Here is a 19,939-nt window from a genome sequence, read left to right on the forward strand (position 1 = left end):
AAAGAGAAAAAAAAAAGAAAGAAAGAAAGAAAGACAAAAAAAATGAAACAGTTGCAAAAAAAAAAGTTTGGAAGAGATTTGGGTGTTTGATCTTTGAACACGAAATTGAGGCATTTAGAGGTGTTTTTTTTGATAGAGAATCGTGGATCAAATCCCCTTATCTACATTCTCCTCTGAATTATGAGCGTTTTGATATATAGTGGGCCTCAAACGGACAACCATAGCAAAAGTTATGAGCATTTGAAGTTTACTTGTCCTATCTGTTATCTTATCTAATATCTTATCTGTTATCCTATCTAATATCTTATCTATTATCCTATCTAATATCTTATTTGTTATTATATCTGTTACCCAAATTAAAGCTAATCCGTTATCCAAATCCAATCTAATATATTATTATCCAAATCAAGTCCAAGTTGTTATCCCAAATCAAATCTGTCTGTGATCATTATATTGTCTTTCCTTTTATTTTATATTACCTTGTGTGTCTAATTTGGTCCATCCAGGAACTTAAGAGGAAACACAAGTGGTAAAAGGCAAGAGGAAATACATTACACAAAAGCCTATTGAGAGCATCAAACACGAGTGTACTACCATCTAAGAGTTAAACACGTGAGTAGAGTGTGGTGAGGTCCTGAAACCCTTAATAATTTTTATTGCACATTTTTTCCCTGTTGAATTATGGCTGGAGCAGGTGGTGGTGGTGACGAGTATCATCAGTTGGATGGAGCTCAACGTCTGTTACTGGAAGCGATGAATGCAGAGATGCAACGTTTGCTGAACCGTACCAATAAGGAGGTCTATGGACGACTAGAAGTTTTGGAGAACCAAGCCAATCAGAATGCTAGACGAAATATAGATGGGAATAGAGGTAAAAATGGCGGTAATGACGCACCGAGGCAGAACCGGGTTGAGGGAGTAAAGCTCAATGTTCCTCCCTCCAAAGGCAGAAGTGATCCAGATGCCTACCTGGACTGGGAAATGAAGATTGAGCATGTATTTGCCTGCAATGACTACACTGATGAGCAGAAAGTCAAGCTAGCAGCAGCTGAATTCTCCGACTATGCCCTTGTTTGGTGGCATAAATACCAGAGAGAAATGCTGAGAGAGGAACGACGAGAGGTAGATACATGGACTGAGATGAAAAGGGTGATGAGTAAAAGGTATGTGCCCACTAGCTATAACAGAACCATGCGATAGAAACTCCAAGGGCTATCCCAAGGGAATTTAACCGTGGAAGAATATTATAAAGAGATGGAAATGGCGTTAGTGAGGGCCAACATCGAAGAGGACTCCGAAGACACAATGGCTTGTTTCCTGAATGGTCTAAACCCTGAAATCAGAGATGTTGTTGAATTACAGGAGTATGTGGCGTTGGAAGACTTGTTACATAAGGCGCTCTGGGTTGAACAGCAAATTAAAAGAAAAAGTGAAACAAGGAGGAACTCACCCAATACTTACAACCAGAACTGGACCAACAGATCCAAGAAGGAGGGAGGTAATTCGTTTCGCCCTGCGGCCACATCCCCGCATGGAAAGTCAACAGTGTCTAGTGTAGGTGGAAGCAAGCATAACACCTCCACTTCCTCATCCAATACTAGAACCAGAAACATAAAATGTTTTAAGTGCTTAGGCAGAGGACATATTGCTTCTGAATGTCCAACCAGGAGGACCATGATCATCAAGGCTGATGGAGAAATCACTAGTGAGTCTAAAATCAGTGAAGAAGAAGTGGAAGAAGAAGAGTAAGAAGAGGAAGCTATGCAGGGTGTGTCGCAACGTGCCCTTTTGCGGGCGAGCGAAGGCGAGGCTCACGGGTGCGCTTTCCAAAGGAGGAAAGATGCGCGGAGTCGCCACCAACTTTTATTTGTGGAAAACGTCGGGAAAACCGAAGGAAACCGGTCAAAATGAAAATTCTAAGTTTGGGAGTTGTATTTATGTTTGAGGAAGGTATTAGCACCTCTTACGTTTGTCTCAAAGGACAACAACCTATTTTTTAGAATTGTGGAAATTGTGTTACCTTAACTTTTATTTCTTTTTATTTTTTGAGGTCGACAAAAGCGGGGCTTTTACTCCTACGTACCCTCCATCAAAGAGGAAATCAAACCTACGTAGTTCTTCCTTATGCATGAATCAAGTGATTAATTTTTTACTTGAGGGGTGATCATTTTAAGGTGTTGGACCTTAAAAATGATCCATTTTACTTCGTAAGAAATGAAAAACTTTCAAAAACCTATTTTTGTGGATGAGCTTGACTAGGCGAGTTTGATTTTAGCCTTAGTTTCACTTTAGTTATTAGTCAATTCAATTAAGAATGAGAAATCCCAAAGAGAAAACGTCCGATTGATTGTTCGCTTTACTTTACTAAAAGGTATTTTTTCTTATTATTATATTATTATTTTACCTCTTTTTTGATTTCCAACGTGGTTACGGCACGACCGAACGGTTGGAATTGATTTTAACCGAAATTAACGGATGAGACAATTCAAACGATCGATGGAAATTTATTTTATTTTTAGATTTAGCGAGAAATGACTTAAATAAATGGCTTAAGCACGTCAAAAGGGGGTATAAAAAGCAAATGAAAACGAGAATAAAAATACATGAAACAAAATGTGGATCACCACGGGTACATAGAATGAATTGAAAAGCTCGGTTTGAGGTACTTACCCGTTCAAGACTAAAGAAAACGAAGAACAAACGATGAATGTTGAAGAACGGTCGAAAATCTTCGCGTAATTACTCACGGAAACGTTACGGAAACGTTATCGAAGCGCCTTGGCTTGGATTTTCTTCACGGAAATAATTTTCCTCAGCAATTTCGAGAGAGAGAGAAGTGCCAAGAAGGCTGAACCCTTTTCTTCTTCACTCCTCCCCCTATTTATAGCAAAATAGGGGAGGAGCTTGCCACCCAGCTCGCCCAGGCGAGCAAGGTTGCTTCCTCCAGAAGGGAAGGATCTGGAAGGCCCAAGTGGGCCAGATTGTTATTTGTACCCCCCCTTTACTAAATGCACCCCCTTCTATTTTTTTTTGGTAATTCTTTTTTCATAACGTTACGAAACTTTACGAATTTCGTAACGATACTTATTTTCCTTCCGCAAGGTTACGAATCCTTACGGATTATGTATTTACTCTTTTTTAGCTTTCGAAGAAGTTACGGAAACTCACGGATCGTGCAAAAACACATCTTTTCGATTTCCGCCACATCACGGAATTTCACAGATCGCGCAAGCCTGCTTCCTTTTCATTTATGACACGTCTCGGGACTTCATTTATTGTGCAACAAAGGACGCCAAGTATCTCAAAGCGGCTAACCAGAGGTTGCATGTTATCAAGGAATAATCCCCGGACGAAATTAGGGTATGAAAGGGTGATATGTTGATGGTGAGAAGGCTCTTGGGAAATCAAATGCAGCCACTGGATGACAATCAAAGAGAAAATATGTTCCAAACCAGGTGTGTAATTAATGGTAAGCTGTGCTCTTTAATTGTTGATGGAGGAAGTTGTACCAATGTTGCAAGTTCCACATTAGTGACCAAACTGAATTTGGAAACTAAGCCCCATCCTAGACCATACAAACTTCAGTGGCCTAGTGAAGATGAAGAGGTAAAAGTGACTCAACAGGTTGAGGTTTGGCTCACCATTGGGAGATATAATGATAGGGTGTTGTGTGATGTGGTCCCAATGGAAGCGACCCATGTGTTGTTAGGAAGACCGTGGCAGTATGATACCCAGGTAGTGCATGATGGCTTCACCAACAAAATATCTTTCAAGCAAGCTGACAAGAAAATTGTTCTCAAACCGTTATCTCCTAAAGAGGTTTGTGAGAATCAGATAAAAATGAGAGAAAAGAAAAAGAATGAGACACTTGAGAGGAAAAAAAGTGAAACACTTGAGAGGAAAAAGAGAGAAAACAAAAAGAGTGAAACACTTGGGGGCAAACAACTTTGTTTAGCAACAAAAAGGGAGGTAAGAAGGGTGCTTTGTGCGAGACAACCCCTCTATTTATTGTTTTCTCAACATCAGATGTTGCATGCTAACCCAATTGATGAATTTAAATTGCCTTCTAGTATTCAGTCTCTTCTACAGGATTTTGATGATGTGTTTCCAGCAAGTGTACCGGATGGTTTACCACCATTGAGGGGAATTGAGCATCACATTGATCTCATTCCAGGAGCGTCCTTGCCCAATCGTCCAGCTTATAGGAGCAACCCACAAGAAACTAAGGAGATCGAAAGGCAAGTGTCCGAACTCCTGAGCAAAGGTTGGGTGAGAGATAGTATGAGTCCGTGCGTTGTACCTGTCATTCTAGTACCCAAGAAGGACGGCTCATGGAGGATGTGTTCTGATTGTAGAGCCATAAACAACATCACCATCAAGTATAGGCATCCAATTCCCAAGTTAGATGATCTTCTTGATGAACTGTATGGTGCATGTGTGTTTTCCAAAATTGATTTGAAAAGTGGCTATAATCAGATTAGAATTAGAGAGGGAGATGAATGGAAAACTGCCTTTAAAACAAAATATGGTTTGTATGAGTGGATGGTTATGCCATTTGGTTTGACTAATGCACCAAGTATCATGAGATTGATGAACCATGTTTTAAGGGAATTTATTGGGAAATTTATGGTGGTGTACTTTGATGATATTCTTATCTATAGCACTAGTCTTGATTTGCATGCTGAACATTTACAATCTGTTTTAAGTGTGCTTAGGAAAGAAAAATTGCATGCCAACCTAGAAAAGTGCTCCTTTTGTACTGATCATGTGGTGTTTTTGGGTTTTGTTGTTAGTGTTGAGAGAGTACGGGTGGATGTGGGAAAGGTTAAGGACTTCCAAGAATGGCCAACACCTAAGACCCTGAGTGAGGTGAGGGGATTTCATGGTTTAGCAAGTTTCTATAGGAAATTTGTTAAGGATTTTAGTACATTGGCTGCACCTCTAACTGAAATTGTTAAGAAGAATGTGGGTTTCAAAATGGGGTAAGAAACAAGAAGAGGCCTTTGCTGCCCTCAAACATAGGTTAACTAATGCACCCATTCTTGCTATGCCTAATTTTGCAAAATCATTTGAAATTGAGTGTGATGCGTCAAATGTGGGTATTGGGGCTGTTTTGTTGCAAGAGGGACATCCGATAGCTTATTTTAGTGAAAAGTTAGGAGCCGCTGCCCTTAACTATTCAACTTATGATAAGGAATTGTATGCTTTGGTTAGAGCTTTCCAAACTTGGCAGCATTACTTATTACCCAAAGAGTTTGTCATCCATAGTGATCACGAGTCCTTAAAATACTTAAAAGGCCAAGGAAAGCTTAATAAGAGGCATGCTAAGTGGGTAGAGTTTTTAGAGCAATTTCCATATGTCATCAAACATAAAAAGGGAAAGGGAATGTAGTGGCTGATGCGCTGTCTAGGAGACATGCTTTACTTGCTATGCTTGAAACTAAATTGTTTGGTCTCGAGTCTTTGAAAGACATGTATGTGAATGATGTGGACTTTGCTGAAATTTTTTCTGCATGTGAAAAGTTTTCTGAAAATGGTTACTGTAGGCATAATGGATTCTTGTTTAAAGCAAATAAATTGTGTGTGCCTAAGTGTTCCATTAGAGAGTTGCTTGTGAGTGAATCACATGGGGGGGGGGGGGGGGGGGGTTGATGGGACACTTTGGGATTCAAAAGACCCTGGAAATTCTGCAAGAGCATTTCTTTTGGTCTCATATGAGGCGTGATGTGCATAAGTTTTCTGGTCATTGCATTGTGTGTAAACAAGCTAAATCTAAGATTAAACCTCATGGATTGTATACTCCTTTGCCTGTTTGATCGAGGCCGTACCCGAATCAAATAAACATGAAAATGCAGTAACTAGGAAGTGATCCTAGGTCGTTTCCCAACGAGCAATGACAAACCAAATGTTCATAATATACTTGCGCAGTAACAGTAACGATTGGGGGGGGGTTGTTTGTTTTGTGATTAAAGAGCAGAACATGTAAACTGGAATATGAAACTACTAATATTAAAAACGGGTTGTTTCCTCTGATTCAGAAGCCATTCTCTTATCCTGGGTTATGGAGAATTCGTCCCTAACAGTCAACCACTTAATCCAACCCTATTTCAATTTACTAAGCGAAAATCAACTTAGGGTTGTCAATACGTGATTAGGCACCACATTCACCAGTTAGCCCTTCGTCCATTAAGCATGAACGCAAGTTAGGCTCAGAGGCAATTAATCGAACACGAAGCGTGCATTGATTAATGTTCACGAATTTGGGATAACTGGTGAAGGGAAAACTGCCAGGAAACCACATTACAAACGAAACCTCAAAGAGAGTTGGGCTTCGTCCTCAAAAGGAAACAACACCAGAAAAACTAGCCTTCCATAGATTCAAACAGAAAATGCAAATGAAACATGAAACAGAAACGTAAATGCACAGAAACGTAAATGAACAGAAAATGTAAATGAAACAGAAACGTAAATGAAAGTAGAAGAAGAAGCAAGAACGAAATTGTAATTAAAAGCAGAAAACGGAAAATTGCATTAAGAACGAAAACAATAGCCTTAGAACAGAAAAACATGAAAACCTAAAACAAAAGCTCTGAATAATAAAATAGCATAACAAAATAGCCTTGCACGAATCCCAAGGCTGCTATTTGAAAAGAGTCACTCAAAGTCACTGGGCCCTATTACAATACTCTGGCCCAAAACGAAATAAACACTGAACAACATAAAATAAAATTGCGAAATTTCCTAATTAGAAATCAACTAAGGTAAGCGCTGCTTTATTTGCCCTCTTCAAGTCCATAACCAAAATTCGGATTAAGCCCAATGTTTCATTAATTCCTGAAATTAGATTAAAAACATCAAATTAGCTAAATGAGCCCAAATAATAAAATTGCCTGATTAATTGACAATTAAGACCAATCAGTAATTAAAATGGTGCAAAAAGGGTTTAGAAAATAGAAGAAAATGATGGCACATCACTGTTCCTGAATATCCTTGGACTGACATATCTATGGACTTTGTTTTGGGGCTGCCCAAAACCAAGAATGGAAAGGATTTTGTGTTTGTTGTTGTTGACAGGTTTTCTAAGATGGCACACTTCATCCCTTGCAAGAAAGTGGATGACGCTTGTCATGTGGCTGATTTGTTTTTCAAAGAAATAGTGCGGCTTCATGGATTACCGAGGAGCATTGTCAGTGATAGGGATGCAAAATTCCTTAGTCACTCTTGGAGGACCTTGTGGGGTAAGCTTGATACTAAATTGTTGTTTTCTACTACTTGTCACCCACAAACTGATGGTCAAACTGAGGTAGTCAATAGGACTTTAGGTACACTGCTTAGGATTGTTTTAAAGAAAAATCTTAAATCTTGGGGGGGTTGAATTAAGATATTACAAATTATTTCCCCAATTAAAAATTCTATTTAACTTTCTATTCAAGTTACAAATTCCCTTAATAATGAATTTCTTAAATAATGATTCAAAAGAACAATTTGAATATCAATATAAAACAATAATAAATAAAGGAGTTTAAGGGAAGAGAAAGTGCAAACTCAGTTTTATACTGGTTCGGCCACACCCTTGTGCCTACGTCCAGTCCCCAAGAAACCCGCTTGAGAGTTCCACTATCTTGTAAATTCCTTTTACAAGTTCTAAACACACAAGGACAATCCTTCCTTTGTGTTTAGAATCCTTTCACAACAAGAGACCCTCGGTCTCTTAATCCTTTTTCAGAATAAAGAAGAAGAGAAGAAGAAATCTCTCTTAAAAGAGATAGATTGAACAATTTGAGCACTCAAATAATTCCTTATTGAATCACAAGTGTTTTGGCCAAGGAATTTGTAAGAGGATAAAACGATTTTGCTTTTTAACAGGATAAAACCTTTTTGTTCTGAAAAACTCTTGGCAAATTCGTGTCTCAAGTCACATATATATAGGCCTTTGATAGCCATTCAAGAACCAAATAAAAAGATGTGACTGTGGAGAATATTTTCTGAAAATATGCTCTGGTAATCGATTACAATATGTGTGTAATCGATTACAAGCTTTAAAATTTGAATTAAAACGTTCAGAAACTGCTGGTAGTCGATTACCATATGTGTGTAATCGATTACACAGTGCAAATTTTGAATTCAAATTTTAATAGCTGTTGTAAATCAGTTTTGGCCACTGGTAATCAATTACATCCTCTGGTAATCGATTACCAGAGAGTAAATTTGTTGAAAAAAACTTTTTAACTTAAATTTCTTGCCCAAACCTTTTGCTACTTCAATTGGAATTCCCTTCCTATTTAATATACCCTTTCTAAGACTCTAGAGATTGTCTTGATCATCCATCTTGAATATCTTTAATTTCTTTGTCTTGAATAAAGCTTTGAGACGCATGTGAAACTTTGGCATCATCAAAGCATTCAGCTTGATCCTTTGTCTACAATCTCCCCTTTTTTGATGATGACAATCCCTGAAATCAAGACAAGCTATATACAAGATGATAGCACGTTCACACAACCCTTACTCCCCCTATCTTTTGGCATGTATGCCTAACTTTACTTAATGATAAATTTCTAATTGATAATTGATTTCGAACCCAAGTTCTCTCAAGTTCTCTCCCCCTTTGGCAACATCAAAAATAACTAAGCAACATAATCAATATTCAAACAGAGCCAAACAATAAACGAAAATATACATTGTCATAACCAACCAAATCAAAGTCAAGAAATATAATATTAGTGCAAGATTACGATAACTAAGCAATAAAAAGCCAAATACACGGCGATAAACCAAAGTACTAATAATACTTAAGCTAAGATGATGATGGAGGCGGTGGTGGTGGATCAAAGCAAGTACGGATGAAGGAGACATCTTCTTCAACTTTGGTGATCCTTGATTCCATGGCATCGAACCGTATGTCGACTTGCAATTCCATGGCATCAAACTTGTCACCAAAAAAAGTCTGAAGTCCATCAAACTTGTCCATAAGCCTTCGAAGAAGAGTGGAATTATCTTCAACTGGTAGGTTGCCTTTTTCATCAGCGGGTTGAGCGCCCTTTTTGACCCAAGAGCCATCATGCTCTTTGCGGTAACCAAAAGAAGCAATCACAACAGCACCAATTAAAAAAGATCTCTTGATTGGAACATAAGGTTCAGAATCAAGAGGAATTTGAAAATGGCGGAAAAAGAGAGTGACAAGATGTGGATATGGCAAAGGTGCATTTAATCGCAATGCCTTATGCATGCGATATCTTACAAGATGTGCCCAGTCAAGTTGACACCCTGTATGAAAGGCCCACATGATAACAAGATCTTCCTCAGAAACCTGGGCAAGATTGAAAGATCGTGGAAGCAAAATCCGCACAATCAGATAATGAAGGATGCGACTTTCAAAAGCCAATGAGCCGGCAAGAAGGCATCCGGTCATATTCGCATTGTTGGTGCAAACCAACTGGCGGGCATCATGTGCAGAAAAATCAAACTTCCAATCGTCATTCAGTGTACCTTCAAATGGTACACCGTCACTGGACAATTGGGTTAAGTCATGGAAAAGGGATTGGTCAATGACCATTTTTATCCCAAAAACCTCAGAAATCAAAGTGCTGTCCTGAATTTCAAGATTACAATAAAAGGCTTTAACCAATTCAGGATAAACAGGCAATTGTAATGACATGAAAGGTATGAGACCTAAATTCTGAAATGCTTGAATGCAATCAAAGGTTTTAGCAGAAAATAATTCCATATCAATGACCTTAGGGTCGATAATGGAACGAGATCAGAAAAGATTTGAATATCGTTTCTGGTGTTCTTCGGAAGAAAACAATGTGGAAGAGGATAATGAGGGTGGAATTGGTGCTGTGGATGCGCTAGTGGCTCCGGAACGATGAGCTCTTGAAGCCGAAGTGGAGGCGGATGAACCCTTACGTTTCTTTGACGATTCTGCCATTCGAAGGAGTTTTTGCATATTTCAATCGGTGAAATCAAAAGAAAAATGAAAAAAAAGTAGATTGCAATTTAGGGAGTCGATTTGATGAAGAAATGAGTGAGATAGGAAGGTTTGGAGGTTTGGGAATAGAGGAACGTCGCAAGGAGGAAGGGGTTGTGCAGGAGTTTCTGGAAAATGTGATATTTATAGAGCAGGACGCGTGGTAATCGATTACAAGTAATGGTAATCGATTACAGGAGGAGGCAGCCTACTGGTAATCGATTACATGAATACTGTAATCGATTACAGGCCATCTGTTCTAGTGTAATCGATTACAGTATTCATGTAATCGATTACCAGAACAAAAAATAGCCTTTTCCTAAAAGAAAAACTTATTTCTAAGTCTAAAAACTTATACTATCTTATGATTTAATTATACTAACAAGAAAAGTAAACTAAATTAAACAAAACAAGCGTCATACTTAATCAAAACACAATCAATCATTCAGAAAAATTACCTATCCAAATCACTAAGGTCTAAAAGGCCTAATTCTCTTCTTATTGAAAAGAATATTTGTTTTGGGAGAGGTTTTGTAAAGATATCAGCAAGCTGATTCTTTGGATCAACAAACTCTAATATACAATCTCCCTTTAGGAGATGATCTCTAAGAAAATGGTGCCTAATTTCTATATGTTTGGTTCTAGAGTGTTGAACAGGGTTTTTGGATAGATTTATGGCACTAGTATTATCACACCTAATAGGTATACGATCAAGAAGGATACCATAGTCAGATAATTGTTGCTTCATCCATAAAATTTGTGCACAACAACTGCCGATAGAAATATATTCCGCTTCAGCAGTGGATAAAGCAACACTGTTTTGTTTCTTACTATGCCATGAGACAAGAGCGGATCCAATGAATTGACAAGTTCCACTTGTGCTTTTTCTATCTGTTTTAGATCCGGCAAAGTCAGAATCAGAATATCCTATTAAGTTACATGTTGAGTTCTTAGGATACCATAATCCTAAATTTATTGTACCTAATAGATATCTCATGATTCTCTTAACTGCACTCAAATGTGATTGTTTGGGGTTGGATTGAAACCTAGCACACATGCATACACTAAACATAATATCAGGTCTACTAGCAGATAAATAGAGAAGAGATCTGATCATACCTCGATACCGTTTCATGTCTATAGATTGACCAGATTCATCTTTATCTAAGTAACAGCTAGTGCTCATTGGTGTAGCCATGTGTTTTGCACTTTCCATCCCAAATCTTTTGATCAATTCCTTGCAGTACTTGGATTGATTGATGAATATACCTTCTTGAGTTTGCTTGATTTGTAATCCCAGGAAGTACTTTAGTTCTCCCATCATTGACATTTCAAATTCACTTTGCATATCAAGGGAAAACTCCTTGCACAATGAATCATTAGTGGATCCAAAAATTATATCATCAACATATATTTGAACCAACAAAATATCATTATGCTTTCTCTTTATGAATAATGTGGTATCCACTTTTCCTCTAGAAAATTCTTTTTCTAGGAGAAAATTACTTAAACGTTCATACCACGCCCTAGGGGCTTGTTTCAAACCATAAAGAGCCTTTTGTAATTTATAAACATGGTTTGGTTTATCCGGGATTTCAAAACCTGGAGGTTGTTCAACATATACTTCTTCTTGAATTAAACCATTTAGAAAAGCACTTTAACATCCATTTGATAGAGCTTAAAATTCATTATGGATTCATATGCTAAGAGCATTCTAATGGCTTCTAATCTTGCAACTGGAGCATATGTTTCTTCATAGTCTATTCCCTCTTCTTGATTATACCCTTTTGCTACTAACCTAGCCTTATTTCTAATAATTATGCCATGTTCATCTAATTTATTTCTAAAAACCCATTTTGTTCCTATGACAGGATAATTTTCAGTTTTTTCTACTAGTTTCCACACATTGTTTCTTTCAAATTGATTCAGTTCTTCTTGCATGGCAATGATCCAGTTATCATCTACTATGGTTTCTTTTATATTTTTAGGTTCAATCATAGATACAAAAGCCATATTATTGCATAAATCTTTAAGAGAATGTCTAGTTGTTACCCCTTTTGATATATCACCAATAATGTTGTCGAGGGGATGATCTCTTGAGGCTTTCCATTCTCTTGGAAGTTCATTATTCCCTCTAACTCCATTATCTTGAGAATCCTCATTGCTTCCTTCATCTTTTTCTTTAGTGTCATTTCCATGAATATGTGTATCTTCTAAGGAATCTGAAATATCATCTAAAAAATCCTTCCTTGGAAGAATGGCATTAGACTCATCAAAGGAAACATGTATAGACTCTTCAATTGTCATTGTCCTTTTATTATATATTCTATAAGCTTTACTATGCAGAGAATATCCAAGGAAAATACCTTCATCTGACTTAGCATCAAATTTTCCTAAGTTATCTTTTCCATTATTCAATACAAAACATTTACAACCAAAGATATGAAGATGTGAGATGTTTGGTTTTCTGCCATTGAATAATTCATATGGAGTTTTCTTTAAGATGGGTCTTATTAAAGCCCTATTTAAAATGTAGCATGTAGTGTTAACGGCTTCAGCCCAAAAATATTTTGCTTTTCAGACTTCTCCATCTTTTTCTTGAAGATGGGACAATCAACCCTTAAATGTCTAGGTTGATTGCATTCAAAGCATTTTAGAGTAGAGGATGAAGTTTCTGTCCTTCTTTTAGATTTAAAGTTGGGTCGCTTTTGATTTCCTCTGACTCTCAGGAACTTGTTGAATCTTTTTACAAAAAGACTAATATCTTCATCATTATCAATTGAATCTTCTTTATCACTGTCTTCTTGGATTGCAGATGAGGCTTTAAGAGCGATTCCCTTCTTCTTCTTATCAGTTTCTTCATGCTGATTTAATCTTAGTAATTCCATTTCATGCTCCTGCAATTTTCCAAATAATGTAGCAAGAGACATACTAGATAAATCTTGAGATTATGTGATGGTTGTTACCTTTGGTTGCCATTCTCTATTAAGACATCTTAAGACTTTATTTACTAGATCTTCATTTTGAAAATTTTTTCCTAGAGATGCAAGATGATTAACTATGTGTGTGAACCTCTTTTCCATGTCTTGTATATTTTCATTTACATTCATCCTAAAATGTTCATATTCATGAGTTAAAGTGTTTATCCTAGATCTTTTAACATCTGTTGTGCCTTCATGTGTTACTTGTAGTGTATCCTATATATCCTTAGCACTTTTACAATTTGAAACCCTAAAGTATTCATCTATTCCTAGGGCAGATGTAATAATATTTTTGGCCTTTAAATTATATTGTACTAATCTTCTTTCTTCCTCAGTCCAATCTGCTCTAGGTTTTTCTATTGTTGCACTTCCGGCCATTATAGAGGGAACATAAGGTCCTTGTTCTATGGCTTCCCAAATATTTAAATCTATTGCCTCTATAGAGATTTGCATGCGGGTTTTCCAGTAGTGGTAACCCACTCCATTAAAGATGGGAGGTCTATTTATAGAGTTTCCCTCGGGAAACAAGTAGTTTGATGAGGCCATAATTCTTGAAGCTTCTAAACTTTATACAAGAATGTAGCTCTGATACCACTTGTTGGACAAGTGGCCTCAGATATCTTAAGAAGGGGGGTTGAATTAAGATATTACAAATTATTTCCCCAATTAAAAATTCTATTTAACTTTCTATTCAAGTTACAAATTCCCTTAATAATGAATTTCTTAAATAATGATTCAAAAGAACAATTTCAATATCAATATAAAACAATAATAAATAAAGGATTTTAAGGGAAGAGAAAGTGCAAACTCAGTTTTATACTGGTTCGGCCACACCCTTGTGCCTACGTCCAGTCCCCAAGCAACCCGCTTGAGAGTTCCACTATCTTGTAAATTCCTTTTACAAGTTCTAAACACACAAGGACAATCCTTCCTTTGTGTTTAGAATCCTTTCACAACAAGAGACCCTCGGTCTCTTAATCCCTTTTCAGAATAAAGAAGAAGAGAAAAAGAAATCTCTCTTAAAAGAGATAGATTGAACAATTTGAGCACTCAAATAATTCCTTTTTGAATCACAAGTGTTTTGGCCAAGGAATTTGTAAGAGGACAAAACGATTTTTCTTTTTAAGAGGATAAGACCTTTTTGTTCTGAAAAACTCTTGGCAAATTCGTGTCTCAAGTAACATATATATAGGCCTTTGATAGCCATTCAAGAACCAAATAAAAAGATGTGACTGTTGAGAATATTTTCTGAAAATATGCTCTGGTAATCGATTAGAGTATGTGTGTAATCGATTACAAGCTTTAAAATTTGAATTAAAACGTCCAGAAACTGCTGGTAATCGATTACCATATGTGTGTAATCGATTACACAGTGCAAATTTTGAATTCAAATTTTAATAGCTGTTGTAAATCAGTTTTGGCCACTGGTAATCGATTACATCCTCTGGTAATCGATTACCAGAGAGTAAATTTGTTGAAAAAGACTTTTTAACTTAAATTTCTTGGCCAAACCTTTTGCTACTTCAATTGGAATTCCCTTCCTATTTAATATACCCTTTCTAAGACTCTAGAGACTGTCTTGATCATCCATCTTGAATATCTTTAATTTCTTTGTCTTGAATAAAGATTTGAGACACATGTGAAACTTTGGCATCATCAAAACATTCAGCTTGATCCTTTGTCTACAAATTGTTGCTGAAGGCCAAAACTAATTTAAAGGCCCAAGTTAAATATGTTTTTAGTTATAATTTTTATTTGTTTTAATTTTGGCCCAAACTGTTTAGAAGGCACATGTCTATTTTTATCTTTTTGTTTAGACACACTATAAGTATTGGTTTTTGTTTTCAATAAAGGGACTTTGGGCATTTGATAAAATTTGGTGAGAATTTCTCTCTGAGTTCCTCATTGAACCAATCTCGGACTTATCAAGGTAATCCTTGTGGCGTCTACCCTGACTTATCTTCCTTCACTGGAAGTGGCGTCATCCAAATCTCCGTAGCATGTATCAAACGATCCACCCCGTAAGGTTCACATAAGATCACTTAAAGGATATGATTCGTGACCTTGGACAAGAGTCTTTTCAGAAAGCACATGCCCCTATGTATGATAAATTGCAAACTGATTCAAAGAAGCCTTTGTATTCGGGGTGCAAGAATTCGTTGATGCTGTTATCGACGGTGTTAAGTCTGGTTAATGTCAAGGCCAGATATGGGTGGAGTGACAAAAGCTTTAGTGTACTGCTTTAAGTAGTGCACGATATGCTTCCAGAGGTAAACACGTTGCCTAAAAGTTACTATCAGGCCAAAAAGATATTGTGTCCGATGGGTATGAAGTATCAGAAGATTCATGCTTGCCTGAATGATTGCATATTATACAGACATGAATTTCAAGAAATGCCCAAATGCCTTAGGTGTGGGGTATCACGGTACAAAGTGAAAGATGATGACGAGTGTAGTAGTGATGAAAACTCAAAAGACCTAACATGGCATGCAAATGGGAGAAACTGCGATGGAATGCTCCATCATCCGGCTGATTCCTCCCAGTGGAAGAAGATTGATCGTTTGTATCCAGATTTCGGCAAAGAGGCAAGAAATCTTAGGCTTGGACTAGCCACTGATGGAATGAATCCATATGGTAGTTTAAGTACTCAACACCGTTTATGGCCAGTTTTGCTAGTAATTTACAATTTGCCTCCTTGGTTGTGCATGAAGCAAAAATACATGATGTTGTCTATAATGATATTGGGCCTAAGACAGCCTGGAAATGGCATCAATGTTTATCTCAGACCCTTAATTGAAGATTTGTCAAAGTTGTGGGATGAGGGAGTTTTAGTGTTTGATGGGTTTCGAAATAAGACTTTTCATTTGCGTGCAATGCTTTTTTGTACCATCAATGACTTTCCAACATATCAGAATTTGAGCGGTTACAGTGTTAAGGGCCATCGTACATGCCTCATCTTTGAAGAAGACACAAGCTACATACAACTGAAACATGGTAGAAAAATAGTCTACACTAGGCATCGACGTTTTCTAAAAGTAAGACTTGAATACTATATTTGGAAAGACCCAAAGGAAGGAAAATAGTAAGACCTGCATATGGAAGAAGAGGTCGATTTTGTTTGGTCTTCTGTACTGGTTTGATCTAGATGTTAGACATTGTATTGATGTTATGCATGTGGAGAAAAATGTATGTGATAGTGTCATTGGGACGCTTCTTAACATTCAAGGCAAGACGAAAGATGGTTTGAATACTCATCAATATCTAGCTGAGATAGGTATATGAGCGCAATTACATTGAAGGTCTGATGGTAAAAAAATATACTTGCCTCCAACTTGTCATACTTTGTCCAGAAAGGAGAAGATCAATTTTTGTTAGTGTCCACATCGGGTCAAAGTCCCACAAGGATACTCTTCAAATATTAAGAGCCTTGTGCAGTTGAAGGATCTTAAGTTGGTAGGGATAAAGTCTCACGATTGTCACATATTGATGCAACAATTGTTAGTCATGGCCATACGAGACATTTTTCCTAACAAAGTCAGGCTTGCCATAACTTGGCTGTGCTTTTTCTTCAATGCCATATGTAGCAAAGTCCTTGATGTTGTGAAGTTAGATGAGCTGGAAAATGAAGCTGCTATTATATTGTGTCAGTTGGAGATGTATTTTTCTCCTGCTTTCTTTGACATCATGGTTCACTTAATTGTTCATCTTGTCAGAGAAATCAAATGTTGTGGTCTTGTTTATTTGTGGTGGATGTACCTGGTTGAGCGATACATGAAGATCTTAAAAGGGTATACCAAGAATCTAAACCATCCAGAAGCATCTATTGAAAGGTACATTGCAGAAGAAGCCATTGAATTTTGTTCAGAGTACATTGAAAAAGCTAAACCTGTTGGGCTTCCCGAGTCTCGGCATGATGAAAGAGTGGGAGGAAAGGGTTCAAGAGGAGTGCATGTTATCACTCCAAACATAGAAGATTTACAACAAGCTCATTTGTATGTGTTGAATAAGAGTAATGAAGTTTTGCCATACATACTTCGCCATGAAGGTTTAGTAAAGGAAAGTAATCCAAATTTTTTGAAGAACATGGTCTTGAAAGAACATAGCAAGACTTTCGTAGATTGGTTTAAAGATACAATATTTGCTAATGATAATGGTTATGAAATGTTAAAAAAGCTAGCACATGGGCCTAAAAGAAATGTTATAACTTGGCAAGGATATGATATAAACAAGTATTCCTTCTATACAAAAGCACAAAACGAGAAAAATACAATACAAAACAGTGGGGTCACCCTAAGGGTTGAATCTCAACACTTCGCTAGTGTACATGATGACAATCCTTGTGTAGCTTCCATCCCTTACTTTGGTTTCAATGAAGAAATTTGGGAGCTTAACTATGTCAAATTTATTGTCTGTATTTTCAAATGTAAATGGGTTGACAACAATACCAGCGTGCGGACCGATGATGTAGGATTTATGTTGGTAGGTCTAAAGAAACTCGTTTACCAAAATGACCCTTTCATCATGGCAGAACAAGCTAAACATGTATTTTATGTTCAAGACCCTTGTGATGAAAGGTGGTCAGTGGTTCCACACAGGAAAAAAATTGGTGTTAATGTTGAAGATGATGATTCATACATTGAAACTTATGTTAGTCCTTTGTCCACACAAATGTTGCCTAACGTCGTCGAAGAAGAAGAAGCTCACGACATTCATGCTAATCATAATGATCATGATGAAGGAGAATTAATTAACATCGTCTAATGTAATTTTCTTATTATGTATTTCATTTCAGTACATTCATTTACATAAGTTATTCAGTTTTGTGATAATGTTAATTAACTAATATTTTTTTCTTTACAGGAAAATGAGAAAGGGTGTTTTTGATGGGGATTTCTATCAATTGGTGGCTAATGTGATGTGAATACTCTATTTTTATGGGTGTTAAAAAATTAAATATTTATCAAAAAAGAAAAGAACATAAATAAAAAAGAGAGAAAAGAAAAATAAAAGGAAAAACAAGTTCTTTATGGATAAATAAATGTCTGAATCATGTACAGAGTTGTTGTCAATATCTGAATAGAAAGAAGTGATAACCTGGTTGAAATGAAAAAGGATAGGCACTGATCTTTCGTTTAACTTACTAGCTAAATTTTTACGTCTGCTTTCCTATTCTCAAGGTATGTTTGAATATCCAGAAAAACCAATATTTCCTTCAATGCCAGGCCCAACCTTAAAAAGACCTATTGGTCCATGATGATTATGCATATTATATTTGATTTGATGGGAAATGACTTGCAAAATTGATTTATGGCATATCAGTGATTGGAATTAAGATGAAACACTTGCACGTGTGATAATTATACACCTTTGATGAGGTTTTCCTCTATTTGAACGCATATAGTGTTTGCTCCGATGTTCTTTAGAAACAAAATGCAAAATGATCTTAATCTCATTTTTGGTTCTATGAATTCCATCTTTCTGCTTTCATTATTCATTGTTGCATTTTGAAAAATGTTGTTATGATCAGTTTAGGGATTGATTCTTTACAAAGCATGTTCATAATTTTTTGAAGCATACTTATACTATTTTTTATTTGTAATTTTTCTTTACTTTGCATGAAGACAAACAAGATTCTAGGTTAGGGGGAGTTGATAAGTGCCAAATTTCATGTATTTTTGGGATTGAATTGTTAGCACTTATCCTTTAATTGTAATAGTTTTCTTATAAACTGCCCTTAAAACTAGTTGTAACTATATATTGTACATTTACTAATATTGTTGTTTAAATATGAAGGAGCCATCCATGATTTTGTAGGGTTTGATGGTTGTTTGTTAAATCCATAAACAAAGCTAAAAGGAAGTGCAAAATGGTCTTTTCATGAAGGTTTCTGACCTTAAATTTGCTCAGGCTAGCATCTAGTTCACTTGGGCTAAGAGAAAAATTCAGCCTTGAGCAAGCCACTCGCTTGGGCGAGCTGATACCTTTAGCCCTAAGCAAGCAACTCGCCTAGACGAGCTTCAGCTCACCTGGGCGAGTTTCCTCTACACTAAATGGCTTTTTCAATAAATAGTTGTCATACCCTAATATCGTACGGGGAAAATTGTTTGTCGGCATGTGGACCTTAATTAACCACTTTAAGATGCTTGACACTCGCTGCCGCGTAATTTGTAAAGTTTCGCGATGTTTCAGAAAGAAATCGGCTAAAAACACAAAAATGGGGGTGCACTAATCAAACTAGGGGGGTGCCTAGCATCTGGGCCCATCTGGAATATTCTAGAAAAAGAGATTGCTTTAGGCGAGCTGGGCGGCAACCACCTCCCCCATTTTCTTATAAAATGGCGTGAGGGGGGCTAATTTTGGGGGGTTGAGCAACCTGATAGCTCAGACATCACTTAAAATTAGTGAGGAGAAAAAGAAGGAAGGAAAAAATCCAGGCCGAGATGCTTCTGTAACGCTTCCGAGATGTTTCCGTGAAAGTTTCTTCGTCGTTCTTCATCGTTCGTCTATCTTCAACCGGTTAGTTTTTTATTTCGAAGCTTTCAATTCATTCTATGCACCCTTAGTGGTCAATTCTTGCTTTGTATGCTTCCATCTTCACCTCGTTTACTTTCGGTATCCTTTTCTTTCGTTTTTAACGAGCTTCGACCGATCGTTTAAGCCATTATCTCGCCTAATAAATGATAAAATGAAGTTCAACTGATCATTTATGTTGTAATCTCATTTAATCACTGTTAAAATAAAATTCAACCGATCGTTCACACTGTAACCTCGGTTAATCAAAAAGGGGTAAATAAGCTCCAATTGGACATTTTTACTTTGAAAGTTCTTTTGAATGAGTTGATAAATAACCAAGTGAAACTAAGGCTAAAATCAACTCACAAACCAAGCTTTGTCCGTGAAAAGGTCATTTGACACTATCTTAAGGTCCAATGCCTTAAACGGTCCTCTTTGCTTTTATCGGTTAAAATGGACCGTTCAAAAATATAAAATC

This window comes from Glycine max, chromosome 4 (genome assembly GCF_000004515.6).
Source record: "Glycine max cultivar Williams 82 chromosome 4, Glycine_max_v4.0, whole genome shotgun sequence".
Taxonomy (NCBI): Eukaryota; Viridiplantae; Streptophyta; class Magnoliopsida; order Fabales; family Fabaceae; genus Glycine; species Glycine max.